The following is a 13805-nucleotide window of genomic DNA, read 5'->3' as shown; positions in this document are numbered from 1 at the left end:
TGGTGAGTTTGTGAGTGCTTATTACATTATTAACTAAATAAATGTTATAAAGGAAGATGAGGTGTGGGGCAGAAGAGTCACTAAGTCTTCAACAATTCCACGTTCCTATCTTTTTTTTTTTCATTTTTCATTTTGATTAAGTAGAATTGTTACAATTTGACTGCACGTATACAATGTATTGCATGTAAATACGTATACACAATATACTGCACATATTTTTAAAATTTACATATATAAAATGTTCATTGTTTCTAAGAACATTTAGTGCTTTAAACTTACATAGTTATCAAAAGAATAAAGCCAACCACACAATAAGAATTAATTTAAGAAGATACATACACCCTGCTATTAACAGCAACATTCTTTATAATTGCCAAGATATGGAAGCATCATTAAATGCACATTAATAGATTAACTGATAAAGAAGATGCACCACATACATGTAATGGAATACAGCTCACCCATAAGAAAGAAGGCTATTTTGCCATTTGCAGCTCTTCACTCACTTTTTTCCCCCACTTAAAACCAGAATTTTATACCATGTTCCTATCTTTTAAATGGGATTATTTTTTACTGTTTAGAAAATACTATATTTAAAAAAAAAAGAGTAAACATCTCTATAATCCTATTGTGTGTGTATCGGATGTGAGAATTATAAACATTTCTCCCATCACCCCTTCAAATCCTGAGGAGGACCTCAGTAGGGTTGGGGCGGGCACTTCCTAACTTAGAAAATGGCAATAGAATAGGCAGATTTTCGGCTTCGCCAACTCCCTCAATCCACATGGTAAAAACATCCCTTTAAATATATTCGAAAGTGTTTACACACAAATGGTTGCTCAGTGATGATGGAAGTGAGGTGAATAGACCCAGTCCTGGAACTCCCACGACCTTGCTATTTGGGAAGGATTAGGGAAGACTGGCCACCAGTTATTAAATAAACACATGAATGTTGGAAGGGCGCTTTCACTCCATTCAAGCAAGAAAAAAGGTAAAGGGCATTTGATGGGCGATGAGTAAATTATGGGGCCAAGAATAATCCGCACCCCTCTGGCAAGCCACCTGGACAAAAGCGCGTTGCGTCTGAGGTGTGCCACGGCCAGGCTGGGTGCTGAAAGGGCTGCAAAGGTCGGTAAGGAGTGGTGCCTGCCCCCGGGGAGTCTGCAGTCTCACTGGGGAGACAGGTGTCTACACAGATAGCCATTTTACATAAAAACACGGAAGTTGACCAAGATTTAAAACGCAGGGCTTGGTGGTGGGATGTGGTGGTGGAAGGACGATGAATGCTCAGTGAGAAGGAGAAGGACTAGTCTGGGAATTCGAGTCATCTGGTGCTGAGGCTGCAGGAAAAGCCAGGGATGCCATGTACCCGGAGGCCCAGGAAGGGCGGGTGAGGAGCAGTGAGGACAAAGGGCATGAGGAAGGGCAGCCGCTAAATCTCAGTCCCACTCCTGGGCTTTCCAGAAGGCCCAAGGGTCCCTGGGAAAGAGGGTAACATGCCAAAGGGATAAGAGGACTGGGCATTGGTGTTGAGAGAGACCCAGCGCTGCATCCGCCCAGGGACCCACCAGCAGGGGAGGCTGTGTTCAGGGGCAGGTCTGGTGTGGGGTAGGAGGCTCCCTGGCTGGAGAGCCAGATCGGGGCCTGCGTCAGGATACTGGGAGGAAGGTGCTGCTTGGGATGGAGGAAGCATAGACAGCAGACTGCCGGGGACGTGGTCTAGAACCCAGTTTCTTCGTTTTTGTCCCGGATCTCCTACTTCCTGGCTCCTTCATCTTAGATTAAAATTTAAACTCTCTGTTCCTCAGATTTCTCATCTGTAAAATGTGGGCAATAAAATCACCTACCTCTTAGAGCAGAGATAGGCAGGACATGAGTTGACAAATTCAAAGTGCTAGCACGTAGTTCGCACTCGTCGGAGTTGGCTAGGATTATTCTATAGGCATGTGACCTCAGTGCCCCCGCCCCATCTCTCTGTCCCCACTGGGTTTTTTAAAAATCCATCCCATTTTAATGCAGGGCCAATTCATTCAGTTGGTCAAGGTGTGGAGTACTGAGGTCAGTCTCTCTATAGGTCCAATAATGCTTCTTTTAATTTTTTTTTAATTGAAGTATATAGTCAGTTACAATGTGCCAATGTCTGGTGTACAGCACAATGCAGTAATGCTTCTTGGTTCTACATCAGAGATGAGGCACACCTCCAGCACAGACCCCACCCAGGTGGGGGTGGGCAGCCATTCAAAAGCAGGTGCCGTTGGTCATAGGGGGCCCTTTCAGGGCATGGGCAAGGACCTCATCCCCCCTCATTGAACAATCAGTTTGGATCTCATTGCACCCACTGTTCTTTAATTTTCTAACATAAGGAGAGAGACTAAATATTTTCAGTCACATGCTTCTTTCCACCCACCTTCCCATCTCCTCCAGCCCCTCTATCAAAGCTAAGGCCCCAAAGAAGAGAGACTTGACATTCCTACTGCCCAGAAGAAAGGTTTAGGCTCTTAGATCACAGGTGACATGAGGCTCTTGAAGCAGCAGAACCACCAGGCAAGTCAGCTAGCGAGCTTGGAGGCAAAGGTGCTGGCAGCAGGCAGCCCGCAGCCTATATATGGAGCTGCCAGGAAAGTGACTGTTTCCAGGGTGAGCCGACACAGCCTTTCAGGAAAGGAGCAGCTCAGAACTTAGCAATGTGATTGAAGCCATGGTTCCTCTCACACCTCCATCCTCAGCCCAGCTCCCGCCCTGCTTGGGGCTGCTTTGGAAGTTTCGCTGCTGGTGCCCAACAGCTGCGTGGATTCTGCTCACAGGTATGCTTCCCAAACAGCCCTGGAGGAAATCTGGGTCTTCCACAGTGTTGGAGGTTTTGCGCTCAACAACAGGACTCCAGTGGTGGATATAATAGCCACCCAGTGAAGAGAGGGAAAAAGAATCGAAGGAGATGGCACAGAAGTGCTGCCCGGGAGGTGAATCAGCCCAGACTCTCCCATTTGGAAACAGAGACTGTATGCCTGGGACAATGACTAAATCTTCTTTTAATTGTCGTCATTAAAACAAAACAGCCATAAAGGCAATGGCAGGTTAAAAGCAAGAAATTAAGGAATCCATGTACTGACATGGTGCATTTGTGAAGCTACAGTAGGCTCCTGGGTCCTCACGGCAACTTGCTCACAGCAATTCCCAGATCACTTCCTACTCAACCCGCATGGTGGTAAAAAGGACCCCACAAGTAGTGACTCTGTGAGGCTCTCTTCTCTCCTCACCAGGTTGATGACCCAGCTGTGATGGTCACAAGGACCAGGAAAGATCTGGACAAGGCAGCAAAGCCCAAGGAGACTTGCTTTGGCAGAAGTCTGAAATTAGCATGGAGAAGAAATTCATGTGCGTGTGCGTGTGCGTGTGCGTGTGCGTGCGCGCGGAGTAGGGGGGTGGTGTGTGGAGAGAGAGAGAGAGAGAGAGAGAGAGAGAGAAATCAACCAGAGACAAGACCTCCAAAGCCATGTGGCAGAATTACCAACCGGCAGCCCTGGAGATAATCTTGGCCATAGAGGGCCTTTGAAGAGGGATTCCTTCCTTAAACTGGCCTTTAGTCCCTTTTTTCTTATTTTAACAAAGATATATTTGATTTAATATCTTTGTCTTAGTGCTACTCGAACATACTTTGTTGCCTTGATGTGGGCTGTTTGAATGGTTCTTTTCTAGCCTTATCCTTACTTTCTTGCTTCTTTTTCTCAGGCTTCTAGTTATCTGTTATTTTCCCCTCACCTTTACATTGGATACATTAAACTTTATTCTTTAGAAAACTATTTGCTTCTATATGTTGGCTTTTCAGTTTAAAAAAAATTAACCTCGTAAAAATTGGCCCTTTTTTATTTTCTTGTATATTCCTTTAAAATGTTGCAGCTTGTTTTGATATTTACAGACTTCATTCTTTCTTTTGCATTTTAATTTTTGCTCAACTTTTTATTCTTAAGGTTTAAAAAGAAAAGCAGCCTTGCTATTAACTGTATCAGTCATGTTTCAGAGCAGGAATGTGGCAGATTGTGCTTCATAAAAATGGCCACACCCACAAATGGAAAAGTATCCTTTCTTATGGGTGAGCTGTAGCCCATTACATACATGTGTTGCATGTTCTTTATCCATTCATCTATTGATGTGCACTTAGGATGCTTCCACATCTTGGCATTTATAAAGAATGTTGCTGTTAATAGTGGGGCGTATGTATCTTCTTGAATTAATTCTTATTTTGCGGTTGGCTTTATTCCTTTGATAACTATGTAAGTTTAAGGCTCTAAATGTTCTTAGAAACAATGAACAGTTCATATATATAAATTTTAAAAATATGTGCATATATCGTGTATATGTATTTACATGCAAGACATTGTATATGTGCAGTCAAATTGTAACAATTCTACCTAATAAAACTGAAAACTGAAAAAAAAAAAAGGCCACACTATGTCCGTCCCACATGCTCCTGCAGAACTTTGTCGCTATTCCCTCAGGAGGTGGTGTCTAAGTCCCCTCTGCTTGACCCTGAGTAGTTGAACCTGAGTGGGACTTTGTGGCCGTCTCAGTTACCAGAGTATTGCAGAAGTGACGCTCTAGGGCTTCTGAAAGTAAGGAACAAAGATGATCACACACACATACAAACAAACTTGTCCTTGGAGCCCAGCCACCGAGCTGTGATGAGAGGCCCACGTGGACAGGAAGAAACAATTCAGCTGACAGCCAGCACCGATTTGCCCTCTATATGAATAAGCCCTCCTGAAAGTAGACAGTCCAGCCTTCAGTAGAGCCCCGCCAACTTATATGGTGTGGAACAAAGATGAGCTTTCCTTGCCATATCCTGCCCAAATCACAGATGTGTGAGCAAAATAAATGATCGGTGCTGTTTTAAACCACTAAGTTGTGGGTGATTTGTCATACAGCAATAAGACAACTGAAACAGGGAAACAGAAACTGCTTTACATATTTCAAAGTGGAAGAGGTTTATCAGAGGATATCAGGTATTTAAAAATCTTTGGAAGGACTGAAATGACTCTTGGAATGTAAAATTATTGAGTTCAAAAAACACATTACATTCTGTATACCAGAAATTGACACAACATTGTAAACTGACTATACCTCAATTAAAAAACACACACACACACACACACACTATAGTAGATCAAATCCAAAGACTTGGAAGTCCCTACTGGTCAACACAACCACCTTTCAACACCTAAGAAGCCAGGGAGTAGACACTGGAGCCCTGGTGCTGGAAAACCTCAGGTCTCCTTGACATGACTTGGAGGCAAAAAAACAATCCAAAGATGCAGGAAGGTGACTTTTGTCCCACACCTGCCTTCCAAATCTCACGCAACGCATCTACTTGGTATTACCTGCTTTGCTTTCAGAATTCTAGCTAAAAAGGGGTCTGAGAACTGTGGTCTTCAACTTCCCAGCCTCTGCAAAGGGAGGCCTTTAGAAGCAAGGTGAAGTAGAGATTTAGCAAATCAGCTGAAAGTATCCACATCTACCTTCTGCCCAATTGATTACATCAACGTTTATCTTTTCAAACTGTTTTCATTTCCTTTTCTCCTTTTCTTCCCTTCTCCATCTTTACCTTGTTTTTTTTTTTTTTTGTTGTTGTTGTTGTTCCATTTTTATTCTGTCTATGGAATTAAGGGATGTAACAATGACTGACTGAGGAGACGGTACACTACAAGCAGGGGAGATGCATCTGGCCTCTCCTAATAGATATCCAGGCCTTACGGTTGGCTTCCCAACTGTGCCTGTCTTCTCCCTCCCCTCAGTCCCACTCTCCAAAGGCTAGCGCTGTTAATAACCTAAAATGTATTCATCCAGTCATTTTTCTATATGTTAATGTTTTTACACTCATAAAAATGTAATGGACCCAAAATATATACTGTCCTGCAATTAGTTTTTTTAGTTGCAATGTATCAAAATACCTTTCTAACAGTATACATGGATCTATCTCATTTTCAACAGCTACCAGTTTTTCAATGGCATGAATTACTGTAATTATTTAACCAATCCTCTCTTGATGGATATGTAGTTTGTTTCCAGTGTTTCTCTATTTCAGTCAATGCTATAAGAAATCTTCGTGCATGTCTACGTTGTGGGAAATTTTGTTTGGAATAGATTTCTAGAAGTGTAGCTGTTGAGTCAGAGGAAATTTGTACTGTTTTCCTTTCTTTCCAAAGGCATTTTTAATGTTTAAAAATTCAAACAAGGAGTTATATAAAGTGAAATGCAGAAATCCCTCCACAACACTTCCCCACTCTTAATGGTTTAATGTGTGTCCTTCAAGGCCTTCCTCTACGAATATGCAAACACAGACACACAAGAAACACACACACATAAATATAAATTGTTTTTCAAAGATGGGAACATCTTACGTGTATATTGTTCTGTGTTGCTTTTAAACTCAACAATATTTAAAAACTTAAATGTATGATAAGTGTTATCTTAAATAGCTCTTTGTTTAGACATACCTCATTCCTTTTTAATGCCAATGCTGAATATTATTACCCTTTTAAACTTTTGCTTGTCTGAAGGGTAAAAATCTTCATCTCTTACATCTCACTGTTGTTTGATTTACATTTATCTTATTAGCAATGAGGTTGAACATCTTTTTTTTAGGATTTACTTTTTTAATTTTTAATTTTTTCTGAAGAATAGTTGATTTATAGTGCTGTGTTAGTTTCAGGTGCACAGCAAAGTGATGTAGTTATATATGTATATCTATTCTTTTAGAGATCCTTTTCCATTATAGGTTATTATAAGATATTGAATATAGTTTCCTGTGCTCTACAGTAAGTCCCTGTTGTCTATCTGTTTTATATGTAGTAGTGTGTATATGTTTATCTCAAACTCATTTATCCCTCTCCTCCCCTTACGCCTTTGGTAACCATAAGTTCATTTTCTATGTCTGTGAGCCTATTTCTGTTTTGCAAATAAGTTCATTTGTATCATTTTTTTAGACTCCACATACAAGCAATAAATGATTGAACATCTTTCTATCTCTTTATCATTTGTATTGCTCCTTCTTTAACTTGCCTGTCATATCCTTTGGCTAAATGTCTATTGAGTTGTTTGTCTCTTGAAGTTTATTTGTAGGTATTAGGCCAAGTCTATTGCATAAAGAGAGAAGGTTTTTTTTTTTCCTCTAAGACTGTTCTTTGTTTTAAGTTTTGTTTATGAAGGCTTTTGTCAAGCAATATTTAAAATTTTCACATACGCAAACCTGCCCATCTCTTTTAATATGGCTCCTGAGTTTTATTTCATGCATGCAAAGACCTTCCTCATGCCAAATTATAAAAATATTCTCCTGTACAATTTTTTTGCTATTTTATACTGGTAAGTAGGATTTATTGGTGGGCATGAGTAAGGAGGGGACAGTGCCAGGGCTGTCATGGATATGGGGCCTGCCCTTTGTCCAGGGGGCCATGATTAAGGATGTATTTGACCCCACAGCTATCTCAGATGAGCTGCTTTTTTTCACATCATGTTTTCAAATTCATTCGCATTAAACTTAGTGAATCCCCACTTCTTGGAGATGTGGATCTTCTAGCAGCTGGGGAACTTGAACTTGGCCCTGCATAGGGCCTCAGTCTCATGAAGAGACATGATGACTTGGCCAATGTGGCCCCTGGCTACATTGGGGCTTTCCAAAGGCACTGTGCCTACCTTTCTGGAGCCTAGGCTGGGGATAGCATGCCAGATGTGAATGTCCACTGGAAAGAGCTGTCTCCAGGGTCCCCAAGAGCAACCCATGCAGGCAACAGGCTGCATACACAACCAAGGAGGCTGCTGTTTGCCGCCACTGCATCCTGGATCCCCATAAGGAAAAGAACACATTTAGCTTAATTGGCTGCAGACGTCATATTTTTTAATACATCTGGAATTTACTTGTGACTATACTATAAAACATGTATTCTACTTTTTCCACTACAGGTTTACCTGGTTCTCTCAATGCCATTTATTCAATAATCAAATTTTTGCCATTACTGTGAAATTTGTCTTTTATCTTATTCTAAATTTCTTATATATGTGGGTTGGTTTCTTGACTATTCCACTGATTTATTTGGGTATCCTTTGCTCAAACACTACATTATTTTAATAGGTTTTGATACTTAATAGAGCATTAGTCATAATTTTTAAAGTTCTCTTGATCATTCTTTCAGATTCTTCCAAACAGACTTCAGAATTAATTTGTTAAACTGCACCCCAATGTCTAAAAACATCCCACACCTTATTGGCATTTTTTGTATTCATGGATACATTCTAGACTTCCTATTCTTTTACATTTTTCTACTCCTTATGATAACACCACACTACTTACTCTAGATTTATAATTTGTCCTGTATTAAGCAGCATGATCTACCCATCCTTATTCTTTCCAAAAAAAGTATCTTAACTGCTCTTGGTTCTTTGCATTATCATAAATATCTCATAATCAACTTGACAAGAACCACCACAGAAATCTTAATATTTGGTTTGTCTACACCATCAATGCATTTGGGGAAGTCTGTTATCTTAATATGTCTTCATTTTCAATACATGAAAATGATCAATTGCCCCACTTCATTAAAGCTTTGTATAATACCTTTCAATAAAATGTTATCAATTTCTTTACATTTTATTTTTTTGTTCTATTTATACTTTAGTACTCCATATTTTTGTCTTTGGAAAGTGATAGAATTCTAAAAATTCAGTTTGGTTCTCTTTTCTTTTTACATCTCGTCTTCTTTTTAAAAATTCTATTATTTATTACTATTATTTTTTGAATAGAGTTACTGGGGATTGAACTCAGGACACTGGGCATGCTAAGCACACACTCTACCACTGAGCTATACCCTCCCCTTACATTTCATCTTCTAACTCACTGTTGCTGATATATAGAAAAAATAGATTTTGTATGTTGACTTCATATCAAGAAACTTTTATAAAGTCTCATAATTCATCTGTTTGATCCCTTGGATTTTACCTGAATATAATCATGTCATCGTTGCATTTTTATTGGAATTGCATTAATTTGAGGAGAACTAACTATGGCGGCTACGGAGGTACACTACTCAAGTCTCTCTTCAAGAAAGAACTTGCCGTTCAATTGCAAGTACAGACAGAGCTGGGCCTCGAGCTGTTAGCACCTTTAAGTTTCACTTCCGCTTTCAAGCCAAGGTCATGTTTTTTTCTAGGAAGGCCTCCACCAGTGACTGAGTACAGAGAGGGTACTAGGCAACTGGCCACTTCTTCCCAGTGCAAGATTCCTCTAATGGGCATTTTTTGGCTTTGGAACTCACCACGGGGTTGACTGAAACCTCACATTGCAGGCTGAGGCCCTCCTGCCCAATCTTGCTTTTATTTCTCATATACGTTAATCCCAAATAAAACCCTTGTACTCTCAACTCCACCTCAATGTCTCCGCTTCACAGAGAAGCCACAGACACTGACACATTGACATATTTATACCATCGAGTCTTTCCATCCAAGAAAACATATCTCCCCACTTATTCTATTTGTTTGTTTGTTTGTTTTACATTTTTTTATTGAGTGATAGTCATTTTACAATGTTGTGTCAAATTCTAGTGTAGAGCACAATTTTTCAGTTATACATGAACATATATATATTCATTGCCACATTTTTTTTTTGCTATGAGCTACCATAAGATCTTGTATATATTTCCCTGTGCTATACAGTATGATCTGGTTTATCTACTCTGCATTTAAAATCCCAGTCTATCCCTTCCCACCCCCTGCCCCCTTGGCAACTACAAGTTTGTATTCTATGTCTATGAGTCTGTTTCTGTTTTGTATTTATTTATTTATTTATTTTAGATTCCTCATATGAGTGATCTCATATGGTATTTTCTTTCTCTTTCTGGCTTACTTCACTTAGAATGACATTCTCCAGGGACATCCACGTTGCTGCAAATGGCGTTACGTTGTCGGTTTTTATGGCTGAATAGTATTCCATCTTATAAATATACCGCATCTTCTTTATTCAGTCATCTGCTGATGGACATTTAGGCTGTTTCCATGTCTTGGCTATTGTGAATAGTGCTGCTATGAACATTCCCCACTTATTTTATTTTTTAATGTCCTTCAAGAAAATTTTATAGTTTTCTGCATATTCATCTTATACATTTTTGAGTTTATTACTAGATTTTTACAAAGTTTCTTTTTTTGCTGACATAAATGAGATCTTTTACTCATAGTTTTTATTTATATATTTTAAAGCTATATAGTAGGGCTCAAGAGTTAATAACTGTTTTATTGTTTCATTGTCATTCATTTCTAAATCATTTTCCTGTTGGATTCCTCAAAACAAACAAACATAAAAACAAACAACAGCAACAAAAACCCGAAAACCTACTTCCATCAATAGAGACTGCATAAACAAGCTGTGATATGTTCAAACAATGGCATATTAGTCAATGATTTTTAAAAAAGAATAAATTACTGATACACGAAAACATGGAGTGGACAACTCTTATAGACATTGTGTTGAGCAAAAGAAACCAGGCACAAAATGTATGTACTGAATTGTTCCATGTATTTGAAGTTCAAGAGCAGGCAAAATTAATCTATAGGGATAGAATTGAGAAAAGTGGCTACACTGACTTGAAAGGGGCACAAGGGAACTTTCCAGGGGATATAAATGTTCTGTATCTTGATTTGGGTGAAAAGTCATCAAACTGTACACTTAGGAGCTGCTCCTTTTACAGTATGTAAATTATAGCTCCATAAACAAAGCAGGGTGTGTTTGGTTAAAGGACTCCACTTTTCTTGCCGATTCTCCACCTAAATAAATGACTATCTCATTGTCAAACCCAGAACCAAAGAGTCAACTCCGATTCCTTCCTCTCCCTTCTGCCCCATGTGTCACTAACCGCCCACATATGTCCATTATTGACTAGCTCCTGAATGGCGGCTGACTCTGAAAGCTTCTCCTTTTCTGTTGCTACCAGGGTTCAAGTCTCCTGAACCTCTCTCACCTGAATTGCTGCAGCAGCCTCCTTCCTAACTGATCTCCCCTCCAGGTCATCCTCCCCGATTTTTCAGGGAAGGCAGGAGGCAGTCAAATTTTTCTGAAATAAAACCCACATCTCCTGCACAGCTTAAACCTCTTCAAAGGCATGTTATGGCCCTAGGGATAGAGTCCAGATGCCCAAACATGCTTTAAAAGGTCCTCCATGATCCTGAGCTTGCCCATCTCTCCAGCCTGACCCCATTTCTCCACTTCCGAGACTCTTTTACTCCTGATACCCCAGCCTTCATGGTCTTCCTTCAGTTCCCTGAATCCTTCTTTCTCCTCCACCCCTCTTTCTCTCATCTTCTGGCCTTTGCACATGCTGTCCTTTTGCCTAGGACATTGTCCCCACTCAACCTTTCCTTTTTTCTTAGCTAACATTTTACTCAATTTCTTGGTCTCAATTGGAATGTCCATTCCTTGAGGATGCCTTCCCCAAATTTGTTGGCTAGATGACTATCTCCTGCCTCAATCTATGATCCCAAATCAACCTGCCCTTCCCCCAGCTTCACATGCATCACACATCACATGAGGCGTTGATATGTTAAGTCCTCAATAAATATTTAGATGAATGAATAAATGAATGAAGGAGAGCAAGGACTGGAAGGGAAGAGCCAGTCATCAAATTCAGGTCATGATATCCAAACCCACCCTCATATAAAGAGGTGCCCAGAAAACATAGGGAGCACATTTGGGGCCAGCAGGGTTATCCACTATTTCTCAGCTGGATATATTGCTTCTCACATCACCTCTCATAGCTGTAGAAGGTGCCCGTGCTTCAACTGCCAAATTTGTTCATTGTAGCTCTTAGGCCTCAGGCCGTAGGAAAATAACACCCCCGTTTCACAGGTGAGAAAGTGCAAGCACAGAAAGGACTGGGAATTTGTTCAAGGTCACAGAACAAGCTAACAGGAGAGCTGGGTTGGCATCAGTTCCCCTGACCCCTAGGCTTGAGGTCACTACTCCATTTTGGGATTCTCCATGACCCTCTAGGCCAGGTGTCCCTAGTTTGGCCTTTATGGGGACTGGTATTTAGAAGTCCTGTTGAAGTTCCTTGCATCCCCTACCTCTCTGTGCCAGAAACCCGCTGTACATGATTGATAAAGCCGGTTCTTTTCTGGGCCCCTGCTTGCTGCTACCTGGACAGGGGACCCCCAGGGCCTCAGCCCTCATGCCCTGACTGAGGAAAGGTCCCTGCTGGAGTCTTCACATGACACACTGCATGCATATGTAGGACCCACTGGTTGCCAAGCCAAATATGGCTCCAGATTATTCTCGGAAACAAATACATTGTTTTGCTCTGGATTGCAGGAATTGCTAATTAGGGACTTTTATTTTGGGCAGTGTTCCTTGGAGCTGGCAGACAGATGGAGCAGGCGACTTGCTCCAGGGGCATTGCTAAGCGGAGGGAACTATCCATTTCTGCCCCTGTTACGAGAGCCGGCCCAGTGCTCTCCAGCTCCTGCCCTTAGGGCCTGAGACAGAGGCCTCCTGGGAGGCCTCCTGGCTCCCACTGGTTTCCTCTTCCCTGGCAATGGCTCTCAAAACACAGATGCAAGCCCCTGGTGGTCTTATCAGCTATATTAACCTGCCCCCTAGCCAGATAATTGTCCCAGGGAGGACAGCAGAGGTCTTTCTTGGGATTTCCTAACTGAAACTGAGAACAAGAATCCATTCATCACAGCAGGTGGGCATGGAGACACAGAATCTGCTAGTGGCCAGGTTTTGGGGCATCAGAGAGAAAAAAGAAGAAGAGCTGAAAGTATTTGAAAACCGCCTTGCCCCTGGTCCCACTAGCTCCTGACCCCCAGCTGTGTCCCTGCTCTCTTGCAGGTTGGTTGTTTGACACTCCTTCGGATTCTGTGAGCTGATAAATTCCTCTTTTTTTTTTTTTCCTTTTTTGTTCTAAACTAATTCAGGTTGCATTTCTGTCACTTGCAGCCAGAAGCTTAGTGGTGGACAGGGTTCAGGGTCACACAGAGGTTTCAGGCTGCAGCTCAATGGCCCAACGGTAGATAAACTGCTTGAGTATTTTGGAGTTATGTTGTCAGATCCCAGCACATGAACCAATCTGCTTCAAAGCAGCTTAAGGAAAACTATTACAAGATGGAGGAGGAGAGAAGGTAAAAGACAGTGGGGTGAGCTCCGGCGAGAGGAAGCAGGAAGAGGCCAGGGAGTAGAGAAGCAAGCCAGGGAGGTCTAACAGGCTTCTTTCTGATTTAAGCCCTGTTCTAGACCTATATGCCTCTCCATCTACCCTCAGCCTCTTTTTTGCCTTCTCAGCTCATGAATTGAAAACCAATGCTCTGAACACCTTTACCTGATTAAATAAAAACACACATCAAGATCCAAGTCCAGGAGGTAGGGTACAGCTCAGAGGTAGAGTGCATGCCTAGCATGCACGAGGTCTTAGGTTCGATCCCCAGTACTGCCATTAAAACAAACAAACAACAAACAAACCTGATTACCTCCCCTCCACTAAAAATAAATAAACAAATTAAAAAAAATTCTTCTTTAAAAAAAAAAAAGATCCAAGTCCATTACTGCCCGTGAAGGGAGACCCAGGCTTAGAGACAAAGGGTTGTGTGGGAGGCAGATTCCAAATACAGGGTGGGTAGCAGCACGCAGATATCCTTCTGTCCATCCCCCTGCCTCTGACCCTCCTAGAACCCATCTTAGTCACACCTCTTCTGTGATCAGCTCTGTCCAATGTTGATTTTGCCCAAGGAGGAATGTAGAATGGAAGATAAGAGAAAGAATAATCTCTCTCTCT

At 41.3% G+C, this 13805-nt stretch overlaps 1 non-coding gene across 1 annotated transcript; it reads right to left on the bottom strand.

Moving 5' to 3' along the window:
- Positions 1–7741: 7741 nt before the first annotated feature.
- On the bottom strand, positions 7742–7876 carry LOC123619377 (small nucleolar RNA SNORA70). The gene has a single exon (XR_006727970.1). It is a non-coding gene; the product is annotated as a small nucleolar RNA SNORA70 (small nucleolar RNA).
- Between the last annotated feature and the right edge of the window lie 5929 nt (positions 7877–13805).

This window comes from Camelus bactrianus, chromosome 15 (genome assembly GCF_048773025.1).
Source record: "Camelus bactrianus isolate YW-2024 breed Bactrian camel chromosome 15, ASM4877302v1, whole genome shotgun sequence".
NCBI lineage: Eukaryota > Metazoa > Chordata > Mammalia > Artiodactyla > Camelidae > Camelus > Camelus bactrianus.
Note: the sequence above shows the minus strand (reverse complement) of the source record. Positions and strands in the feature narration are given on the sequence as shown.